The sequence below is a fragment of the Taudactylus pleione genome, unplaced genomic scaffold (genome assembly GCF_031769625.1).
Source record: "Taudactylus pleione unplaced genomic scaffold, aTauple2 ptg000074l, whole genome shotgun sequence".
Taxonomy (NCBI): Eukaryota; Metazoa; Chordata; class Amphibia; order Anura; family Myobatrachidae; genus Taudactylus; species Taudactylus pleione.
The window spans coordinates 806451-819140 of record NW_028284476.1 but is presented as its reverse complement, the minus strand read 5'-3'; positions in this window follow the sequence as shown (position 1 = coordinate 819140).

Genomic DNA, 12690 nt, shown 5'->3' with positions numbered 1-12690 from the left:
ACCCACCCCCAGCCAACACTCCACCCCAAATAATTCCCCTATTCCCCCCTCCTCCCAAGCCTTCCAAGACCCTCTCCCGGAACTGTCGGGCCTCCGTCCCCCTTCCCCCTCTCCTCCAACCACCCCTCTTCCAATTACCCCCTCCCCGGAGTCCGTGATAACCCCGCCCCGTTCTTTGGGGAATGAAGGTTCCTCCGAGGATGAAGATGGAGGGACTTCGGGATCTGCCGTTTTGGCTACCGGTATGTTTTTCTTTCGCGTTTTTTTTAACCACAAACTGTTTGTATGTAATCATGTGTCGTTCCTTTATTCGTGATTTTTGGGTTGTTTTTTGGTGATTTAGCAGTTTGCCTTTACCTCTTCCTGCTGATTTCAACATACACATATCACACTTGTGGGTATTTCTACATAGGCCTTGTAATTTTTGCAGCACCCCTTTTATTTTTAATTTTGGTTTTGGAGTGTTTTTGTTTTTTTAATGTGGATTCCCTATTGTTTGATTAATCCACACACTTTTCTCACCCACAGAGGAACAGAGGCGTCGGCAAGAGGTCGAAGATTGTGTGGCACACATGCGCCAAAATGTAATTGGGGTGCTTGTGGCCCTTGACCGGCTGTCTGGCATCCTTCAGCAGTAGTTTTTTTTGGTTTTTATCTTTTTCAAAATAAATTGTTTATTTCTAATATACGTTCTGCCTCATTCGTTTTTTCAAAACCAAAGATAGTTAACCCTGACATAAGTAGACTGTTCCTGCAAGGTTTTGCATTTTTTAAAAATTAGATTGGGTTTTGTATTTGTATGTAAAACACCCTCAAGAAACACATAACAGTAACAATGTCATTTCCCTTTTTGTGTGTAGTGTCAATTAGATATTTCTACATTTTACAGGTTCCTAGTTGGTGGGCAAGCTGCTTAGGCGAATCTTACAAAGCCAAATGATTGGACAGGCTTCCTTTTGGTGTGGGTTGGGAACCTGAAAACATATTTCATTTTTGCTCAACTGGCGTCAGTACTGGATTACTCCTTAGTCAAATGTAAGGTGTGTTAACCTGGTTAAACTTGCTGGTAACGTCCAAAAAAAAGAACATTTAACTCTCCAAACATTTATTCACAACATAACTGAGAAATCAAAGTGGTCACTCACAAAAAAAACACACAGTGATAATCTCAAATACAACACATACCCAATAAAAAAAAACAAAAAAAAAACAAATCAAGAACTGGTTGAGGAAGGACCATGCCAAAATGATTCCACAAACATGGCGTTGCGATATGGGTTCCAGAATATATTCCCAAAATGACCAGATCCAGGTTTGGTAAGGGTAGCATGAAGTAGTGAGCGTTGTAGTGCCAAAGATTATGTGAACAAACCGAAGATGGTGAAAAAAAGAAAACAAAATTAGATGTTCGCAAACAAACACAAACACATTAGGTTTAAACACTGTTTTGTTAAAACTTACCTAAAAAATCTGGCCACCACATCATCGCGTATGGCCCCCCCACATACTGACCTCCGACCAACCTCGGGGGGGCCATCCTCAGGTAAGGCATCCTCTGGCTGCATTGGGACACCACTCCTTATGGCGATGTTGTGAAATATCCCACACAGGACCACAATTTTCGACACCATATCCGGCAAATACATGAGCTCGCCACCAGAGCGGTGGAGGCATCTGAATCGGCCTTTTAAAAGGCCGATACAGCGCTCCACCACTTGCCTGGTGGCTGTAAGTGCGGAATTAAATGCACTTTGTGGGCCTGGTGTGGGAGCCAAATAAGGAGTGAGCAGCCAGGACATGCAAGGATATCCACTGTCTCCTATGGAAAAGAATTGACAACATCAGGAACACTGTGTATCAAGCTTAACATTGTTATGTACTAAAGGTCTCCACTTACCCAGAAGCCACGCATCACCAGCTTGTAGGTTGGTTAATTTGTGCCATATCCCTGATTGCCGGATGACGAAGGAGTCATGTGCACTTCCAGGTAATTTAGCATTCAGGGACAGGATCTGGAGGGAGGCATCACATACCACCATTACATTCAGGGAGTGATAGTGTTTCCTGTTTCGAAATATGGCCTCCAGCCGGGCTGGAGGCTGAAGTGGTATGTGAGTACCATCCACAACCCCTATGATGTGTGGGAAGGCAGCTATTTGGTAAAAATTGGCCTTGGCCACACTAAGGGCACCCATATCCAAAGGCATTTGAATAAAATGATGGAGGTGCTTGAAAAGTGCCTCCATCACTGCCCTCAGGATCCGGGAAAAGGAGGATTGGGAGATGCCCGCCACTATTCCCACCGTTGTTTGAAACGATCCTGAGGCACAGAAATGTAACACCGCCATAAATTGCGTAAGTGGTGGTATTGCTGTTGGACTGTCAATTTGCCGCTCAAGATCACTTTCTATTAATGAGAGAGTGTCTATGATGATTTTGGGAGGTAGACGGTAGCGTCTTAAAACCTCATCATCGGGCATTCCAAAAAGGGTGACACGTGTTCGAAATATCTGGGGCCTTGCATGCCTACGATGCCTACGCCTGGGACGAGATTGAGGTTGGTCGGCTTCCGGGAGCATGGCCAGAACAATCCGCCCCAGATCAACCTGAAATTCAAAGATTTCAAAGTAAGGCTTTTGACCCACCCCAAAACTATATTAAAACAACTTAGCTTGATGATACCATCCATTGCTGCTTACATGCCGGGGTATTGTCATGATATGTCCAAACTGAAAATAAACACCAAAATTACTTGACACATTTCACTCTGTGCATTTTTGTTTACAAATTTTGTGCTAGACCAAAGTTAAAATATGCCAAACACCCATTTAGCAAAACAGCAAAGCGACATTTAACACAGTACATCAAAATGGGTCGAAATGTTGGCACAAAAAGCGAAAGAGAAACCACCAAAAAGTTAGAATGATTATTAAGCTGTTAAAAATGCGCTAATTAGTTCGCTAATACAAGTCACAAGAGTAACTACTAAAAATGCACTAATTAGTTCGCTAATACAAGTCACAAGAGTAACTACTAAAAATGCGCTAATTAGTTCGCTAATACAAGTCACAAGAGTAACTACTAAAAATGCGCTAATTAGTTCGCTAATACAAGTCACAAGAGTAACTACTAAAAATGCGCTAATTAGTTCGCTAATACAAGTCACAAGAGTAACTACTAAAAATGCGCTAATTAGTTTGCAAATACAAGATAAAAAATGGACTTACCAAGAGCAAATATATAAGAGTCAAAATCAAAAGGTCTTTTGGGTCGAAAATAAACAAAATCTAAAATAGAAGAAATTATGGATCCAAAAATTACAAAAAATAAGAAACACAATGAAACAACAATTGAACAAAAGTTAGACTTCACAAAACTTACCAAATCAAGAAACGAGGTCCCAAAAATATAAACCAACAAAGATAACGGAAAAAAACCCCGCAAATCTAACCAACAAACGAATCTCCAACCGCCAACTCCTTTCTACGCAATCAATAAACTCCAGCCAAGATAACCTCCAACAATCCAAAAACGCCACCTCGACTTGAGACACACCAAGCCATAAATAGTGTTTCGTTTCCCGCACAAATTAAGGAGGGATCATAGGGCCGCACAATCAATGATGCGGCCGCAAAATAAGGACGCATGTATAAATACGTCACGAAAACACATTCAAATTCTGGTGTATTTCTTGTTTGGACCTCAGACATGGCGACAGACCAGGGAAAAAATGCCCAAGAGTCAGGCGGTAAGTCTTTCATGCATTTTGTATCAATGATTAATTTGAAACATAAGATTAGGCAAGTTGTGATTTTGTGAATTCTGTAAATTTACACAAATAGGTGAGGAGAATGACATGGAAGAGGCTGCTGGGCCCAGTATTCCGGCCAAAGCGGCCAAAAAAAAAAGGCAGCCACATTTCACAAGAAAGGAGATGGAGGTTTTGATCCAGAAGTGTGTGGACATCCTGCCACAGGCAGACAGGAATATGAGTCTAAGCCAGAAGTGGAGAATGTGGGAAGAGGTAGCCGTTGCTGTCAATAGGGTGGGTGATTATGTCCGTCTAGCCCGGGATGTCAAACGGCGGTAAGTAAACCCTTGCCCCCCCTAAAAACAAACCCCATTTTAAACCAAAGGATAATGGCTTCCATTTTTTCCCACAGATGGGGCGACTTCAAATATCGCCTAAAGCAAAAACTCGCGGACAGGGCTAGGCATGCAAGGGGGACAGGTGGGGGTCCCACCCCTGTGTCATTGGAGTTGACGGATTTAGAAGAGCTGACACAGGGGTGTGTGCAGCCTGTGGAGGTGTTTGGCGCGTCCAACATGGATACGGACATGCCAGACTTTGCGGCTCCTCATGTTGTCCCAGGTAAATCTTTGGATGTCATCAACTCTGAAATGTTATTGTGCCAATATGTAGATTGTAATGTGAGGCTTTTCTCTTTTTTCCAACAGAGACACAGGCGGATGAGTCTGCTCCAGAGGGGAGCCTTGGCCGCCGAATTTCTGCTGGCTCTGCAGGGGAGGAACCAGTACATCCGGCTGAGGACCCTGCAGAAGCCAGTCCAGGACAATCCCCCTCGCAGGCAGTGGCCCTCCTCACAGAACTCAATTTCAAATCGGATTCCCATACGGAGATTCTGCAGAGGATGGACGCCAGTCTGCTACGGGTGGCTGAGGCCCTGGAGCAAAATGCTGCGGCCAACGAGACCATTGGTCTGGCCCTGGCGGAAAATACCAAGGCCAACATCCGCATCGCCAATGCCCTGGAGCAGCTCGTTCGCCAGCACATGGTGGAGCGGACCTCCCTTCCTGCCGGAACATCAGGATCCTCCACCTCTGGCACAACATCAGCCAATCCTCCAAATGTGCCTAGCCCTGTGCCTAGTCCAGAGGCCACAACATCTGCCTCTGGACAGGCCAGCCCGATGACATCCCGGACCCGGTCTGGCGCCCTCCCTCCCCCATCCAAACGGGTGAAAAAACGGTGACAGCAATGGTGACTTTTCCCACAATCCTTCTGTGATTGGCTCATATTCCTTTCGGGTCAAAACTTCCCTCTCCTTTCTTGTGAAATGTTTTTATTTTTTTGATGTATGTCAACAGTTATGTTGGGCCAATTTGTTTGATTTGGGAACATATCTTTGGGCAAAAAAGATGTCCCCAAAATTTTTAAAATAAGTTTTTTTGTTTGAGCAATAAATTGGAAATTAAACAATGACATTGGATTGTGAAATTATTGTACAAATGGGTTACATTTAATCCTGGGCCAAAAGGCAAAAACTCGGCCAAAACAAAAAAAAAAAAAAAGGGCTCTTTAAGGAACGTTTAAAAATTCATATAATTCGGCAAATTCAAGAGGCACAAATAAAATGGTGCGAAACTGAAAACATGATGAAATTATTGTTACAATAGGCCCTAACCACCAAATTGCTGCCCAAATAAACCCCCCCAAATGTACGCAAATTGACTGTGTCATCCTGACATTAGCAGCTCTGAGTTCCACCTGCATACGTTTTGTGCTATCCCAAAAAACTGATTTCAAAACACATACCAAGCCGGTTCGCAATCCAACACTAATTGCTTTTCTGCCCTCCCGCGATTAATCGCAACAACATCGTGGAGTCCCGGGACGGAGGAGAAGGCCATCGCCAATGTGGTCGAGTAATCCAGACCCTAAGCTGTGCGAGCATTTGGAAGGGAAAGAGGATCATCCAGTGACGTAGGAGTCGGTCCGTACACATTTTACGCTCGCATCTGCTAATGTATGTACGCCCCAAAAACGCCTCGCCACGCCTGCGTTTTTCCATCTCCACCCTCGTCAACACCCTAAGACGCCCTGTTCTGTCAATCACATTTGACATGTCACTTCCTGTACGCTATTTTAGGAACGAGTCCAAAAAAACTCGCAATCTGCAGTACGCACATGCGCAGTGTTACACCGACGCATGCGCGGTTATTCAACATCGGAACGCAACGAGCGTACTGCTGTTAACGAGCGGCTCTGAATGAGGGCCAATGTTCTCCCTAGAATTGTCTGCTTGCACCAAACATTGCAGGTCAATATGCTGCTGCGTGAATCGAAGACACTACGGAGTCTTGTTGCGAGATTTATCTGGTTGGATAGGAGGCCCAGAGTAAGAGCTCACATCCTCCAGAGGCAGATTTTATGCACTGGGCTTCCCCAGTATACAACAATATTATATTGCAGCTCACCCGACACAGGCCTGATTCATTATGGATCACAACTACGAATGAAATAGCGATTACGCACGCAGTTTAACTGCGATAGTATGCTAATTCATTGCGATTGCAATGCTGCCGCAGCACTACATAAGGACGCCCACTTTACCTTAATGTGTAGAAAGACTGCGAAAACATCGGTACAATGGAGTACCATCGCAGCCTCGCGCACACTTGCACAAGCTCCAACCTTACTCAGAAATTGCTAACTACAGCGCACGCTATCAGGCCTCAAGTTGCGTAGGTCATCGCAGTGGATAATTTATGCACGCCCCTGCAACGGTGTTCAAACGCACTGGCACGCCTGCGTTTCCCCGACCACTCAACCGTCATACCCACAAATGGCACTCTGCAATGGGTCTGCGTATCCGCTACGCATGCAAAATATTGCGTGTGTATTAGGAACTGCATCCCTTGCTGAATCAGGCCCACAGTCAGCATTTTACCACTCCAATGTCCTGACTAGACTTAAGGTAGATATTAGGAATGCATTTCCACTATACCCTGTTCTGTAGAGACCCCATACACACAAATGTCTCCAACAACTTGCTTCATGCTTGCTGTCTGGGGTTATAGGACCTGATTCAGAGTTGGGAATAGAGTAAGATTAAGGGCCCTATTCATCATAACTAAAATATCGGTGGAGGTAATTAGGTTTACAACTCGCATGGAGTTCTACCTAATTACTAGAGATGAGCGGTTTGGATTCTGTGGAATCCGAACCGCTCCAAACATCGGGGATCCGAGTCCACCCGAACGCTGTTTGGGTGTTCCCCGCCTGACTTGGATCCCACTTCGAGGCCATATGGCGGCCTCCTGACGTCGGATCCTCGCGGAGGGAATCCGACGTCGGGGTCCCACTAGTGTGGGGCAGACCGCTGTGATAGCGGTCTTCCCTACACAGAAACAAACACACAGCCACCAGTTATAGCAGCCAATGAGAGTCAGACAGACTCTCATTGGCTGCTGCGTCCCCGGAGGGAGCTGGCTGGAGCTCACTCATGAGCTCCGCCTTCCGGCTCCCCCCCCCGCTGCGGATGATGGGAGAGACTTCATGACGTCTCTCCCATAGTGCAGAGAGGAGCAGACAGCTGCGGTCACAGCAGGAGCGGGGATTCAGGTAAGTTTTTTTTTTCTTTGTGTGTAAAGCGGCACTACTGGGGCATACTACTAGGGGCAATTCTAATGGGGGCATACTATAAGGGGCACTTGTAATGGGGGCATACTACTGGGGGCATACTAGGGGCACTACTACTGGGGGCATACTACGGGGGGCATTATTAGTGGGGGCATACTACTGGAGGCACTATTAGTGGGGCATAGTACTATGGGCACTACTTATGGGGGCACAAGTACTAGGGACACTTCTACTGGGGGCATACTACTAGGAATATACGACTGGGGGCACTACTAGTGGGGGCATACTACTAGGGACACAACTACTGGGGCATACTACTAGGGATACAACTACTGGGGGCATACTACTAGGAACACTACTACTAGGGGCATACTACTAGGGACACTACTACTGGGGGCATACTACTAGGGGCACTATTACTGGGGCATACTACTAGGGGCACTTCTAATGGGGCATACTACTGAGGGCACTGCATAGGGGGCACTACTACTGAGGGCATTGTGTAAGGGACACTATTGCTGGGGGCATTGTATAAGGGGCATTACTACTGTGGGAGGTGGTGCTCCAGGCAGGTGAGAGAGCGGGGAGGGCTTAGCTCCCAACGGCAGGTGAGAAGGGGGCAAAGGGGAGGGAGGATGCTTCTGGCAGAGCTGCACCGGGGGGTAAAGGGAGACAGCAGCAGGGGAAGTAGAGGGGAGGGTTACACACAGCAGCGGGTTAGGCTGCGGGGAGATCCATAGAAACACTGCAGGTGTAGGGGGAAAAGTATTACTTTTCCAAAAAGCTGACTCCGCAAAAGAAGCAGCTTTTCATAAATGATACTTCTGTTAGGGAGGCATGATGAATGAGGCATGATGAATGAGGCATGATGAATGCCTCCAAAACATTTTTTAAACTTGCAGAGAGTTTAAAACATAATTATCACAAATTATACATATGTATTGATGAATAGGCCCCCATAAGTCTTACAAATTATCAGGGGCGTATCTATACTTTGGCCAGGATGGCACTTGCCAGGGGCGCCAGCCGCCAGGGGGCGCCACCTGGCAGTGCCACCATAGCAATACATGCGCTCTGCAGTGCTGTGGACAGACAGGTTATGGCGTGCTGGGCACCCGCTGGAAAGGATAGGTAGGTAGGGTGCGGGTGGCCACAGCCACACTGAGCACAGAATGCTGACCCGGCTGCTGCTGCAAGTTTTGTTTGCCGGGTGCCCGCTGTGGTGTATATCAGCAGCGCACCCGGCTGTCCTCACTTGCTGCTGTGAGGGTTGTGTATATAGATCCCCTTCAGTAGGTACATCTACAAGGGGATCTATCCACAACCCTGCTGTGAGCTCTGCTCTGCCTCCCTCGGCTCCCGCATGGTGCAGTGACTCATCTCCCAGTACAAGGGATCGAGGAGCAGTTCGGCGCCGCACAGCACTGAGAGGTTACAGGTCAGTCTCTTCTTGTTAGTGTTGGCAGGGTAGGGGGGGGTGGTGTGTGTGTGTTATTAACAGGTCAGTGACAGTCTCTTGTTAGTGTTGGTTGGGTGTGGGGGGGTGTGTTTGTGTTAACAGGTCAGTCTCTTGTGTGTGTGTTTGTAAGTATGTTGTGTGTATGTTATGTGTGTGTGCATGTATGCTGTGTGTGTGTTTGTAAGTATGTAGTGTGTATGTTATGTGTGTATGCTGTGTGTGTGTGTGTTTGTATGTCATGTATGTAGGTATGTATGCTGTGTGTTTGTAAGTATGTCATGTGTGTTTGTTATGTGTGTGTGTATGCTTGTAAGTATGTCATGTACGTATGTATGCTGTGTATGTGTTTGTAAGTATGTCATGTCTGTATGTTATGTGTGTATGTATGCTGTGTGTGTTTGTAAGCATGTCATGTCTGTATGTTATGTGTGTATGTATGCTGTGTATGTGTTTGTAAGTATGTCATGTCTGTATGTTATGTGTGTATGTATGCTGTGTGTGGTTGTAAGAATGTCATGTGTGTATGTTATGTGTGTATGTATGCTGTGTGTGTTTGTATGCATGTCATGTCTTTATGTTATGTGTGTATGTATGCTGTGTGTGTGTTTGTAAGCATATCATGTCTGTATGTTATGTGTGTATGTATGCTGTGTGTGTGTTTGTAAGTATGTCATGTCTGTATGTTATGTGTGTATGTATGCTGTGTGTGTTTGTAAGCATGTCATGTCTGTATGTTATGTGTGTATGTATGCTTGGAAGTATGTCGTGTGTATGTATGCTGTGTGTATGTTTGTAAGTATGTCATGTCTGTATGTTTATGTGTGTATGTATGTATGTATGCTGTGTGTGTTTGTAAGCATGCCGCGTGTATGTTGTGTGTATGTTATGTGTGTCTGTATGCTTGGAAGTATGTCATGTGTGTATGTATGCTGTGTGTGTGTTTGCAAGCATGTTATGTGTGTATGTTATGTATGTATGTATGCATGCTGTGTGTTTGTAAGCATGTTGTGTGTATGTTATGTGTGCTGTCCCTTAGCTTGCCAGGGGCTCTCAGACCCCTAGATAAGCCCCCGCAAATTATGGAACCAACCAAATTGAATTCATACCTGATCTACGTAATAATTTTTGAATTCTCAGAACTTCAAGTTTGCACCTTCCTCCCCTTCTTCCAGTCCCTCCGCTTCCATTGAAGGAATTCAGTTGTACAGGGGGGTACAACTCAATTCCTTCAATGGAAGCAGCTGACACCATTTATTTAGTTATTTTCATTTTATTAATTTGTATAGAGTACACATATTCCGCAGTCACTTTACAGGGAATATATCAGTCATTCACATCAGTCCCTGGCCCAGTGGAGCTTACAATCTATATTCACTACCACATGGACACACACACACAAACACTCTAGGGTTAATATACACAATCAACCATGATAGATTCTCTGTGCAGATTTAAATCACATCCAGAAGGCTTGATATCGATATCCTAGCAATTCTTGGGTATCCATGAGCTAAAATGGGAGAAGTACATTGGAGAGGACCTAGAGATATTAGAATGTACTAAGATAAAGGAAAGGAGTGCTAGGAGCTTGATTAGTATAACAATGAACAAAAAAAAGACTATACACTCTTCTATTGATGGTACTTGGTTCCCTTCCAACTACATGCAATCTATCCCAGGTCTTGTAAGAATTGTTGGAGATAATGTTGATCTGAAGACACCCTGTCCCACATTTTGAGATGTCTGCTCCATTTTTATGGTGTCACAGGAAGCTGTATTTTGTTTAGGGATGTGCGCCGGACCATGTTTGCTGGATTTGGTTTTGGATTCAGCTCTGATTCGTCATCCGGCTTTCAAACCTGCCGTGACTGGTTTTGGATTTGGATTTTTTACAAAAATTGCCAAAAAGCTAAAGTCACATAATTTGGGCATTTTTTTGTTCCTAGAGTATTATTAACCTCAATAACATTAATTTCCAGTCATTTACAGTCAATTTTGACTAGAGTGACCACCTCACAGCTCACAAAATTGTTTTCACCATTATTGGCCAAAGGCTGCAGTGAGCTGGCTGGTTACTAAGCAACAGAGCAGCGGCACAGTTTAAAGCACATCTATGAAACATTGCCACTCACTGCAGAGCCAAAGTACTTGTGTGTTATGGACACACAGAGGGCTAAGGGCCAAGGAGTCATGGTGCTTTTATACACAGAGGGCTACTGCCCAAGCAGTCACAGTGCTTTTAATTTATACACAGAGGGCTACTGTCCAAGGAGTCACGATGCTTTTTTTACACAGAGGGCTACTGCCCAAGGAGTCACGGTGCTTTTATACACAGAGGGCTACTGCCCAAGGAGTCACGGTGCTTTTATACACAGAGGGCTACTGCCCAAGGAGTCACAGTGCTTTTAATTTATACACAGAGGGCTACTGTCCAAGGAGACCCGATGCTTTTTTTACACAGAGGGCTACTGCCCAAGGAGTCACGGTGCTTGTATACACAGAGGGCTTCTGCCCAAGGAGTCACGGTGCTTGTATACACAGAGGGCTATGGCCTAAGGAGTTACGGTGCTTGTATATACAGAGGGCTAAGGCTCAGGGAGTCACAGTGCTTGTATACACAGAGGGCTAAGGCCCAAGGAGACACGGTGCTTGTATACACAGTGGGGTACAGCACAAAAAAATATTTTTTTTATTTTTATTTTACTTTTTAAACTTAACTTTCTTGAAAGTTTTTTTTACTTTTTTAAACATTTTTTCTGTACACACAGCCACTTTAATCAGCAGAGTATAGCGCAGCATACATCAGCATGCAGTGTGCCCCCTATACAGTCACTTTACCAGCAGCCACTTGTAAGTCTGAAAACAGTCACTTTAATCAGCAGCAGGGCCGGTTTAAGGGGGGGGGCCCCACTAGCGGTGGTGCAGACGGTGGCTTGCATCGGGGTCCGCTGTCTGCACCCGCCGCTAGTGTAGTGTAGACCACAGTGAGCGCAGTCCACACTAGACAGTGACAAACACACAGCCGCCGGCTAATAATAGGGAACATGCCAGAGCAGGAGCCGCCTCAAGTTATTATTTTTTGTTTTTAATTTTCGTAAAAACCATAAGAGAGAAAGTATGTTCTGCTGACCGAACTGCAGGGGCAGAACTATGGGAGGCAATGGAGTCGCCTGCCGCCAGGCTCCTCCATTGCCCATAATATATTCACCCCACTTAGGGCTATAACTATTTATCCAAAGTGTACCTTTATGGTGGCCCAATACATGGCACCTCTTCCTGGCACCTGAGAAGCCACCATACACTAGTGGAGAGCTCCGTGTCAGACCATCGGCTGCCGCCTCCGTCTATCTATATCCTGTCCCTACTCATTGGTGTCACTGCTCCTCAGCAGCTTATTTTGTCAGTGTGACACGTCCGGCGCCCTCCTCACCCACAACTCTCTGTCACTCCTCCATGGCATGCCTATATTCTGTTTGCAACTGCGGGTGTATCTGCTTGCAAAAGCCACTGTGACGGGGGGCACCAAATTATAACTTGCCTAAAAATCTCTCCAGACCTTCCTATTAGATAATGGGTTCATGTATTATAATAGAGGTTATTAGCGGCCATATTCTAACATTTTAAATTTTATCTTTGGAAACACGGTTTGTTTAATTATTTATCATATGGCAACAACATTGATTTATTTATTTTCTAAATTATGTGTAGTCACCTTTCTCTTTTTTGACAGGACAGTCTTCAGCGCAGTCAATTCTGATTTGTAAATTTATCACATTGTGACAGTTTACATACGTTGGAGTAAATTGACACATTATTGGTACAAATGTACTAATTGTGCCAAATCAGC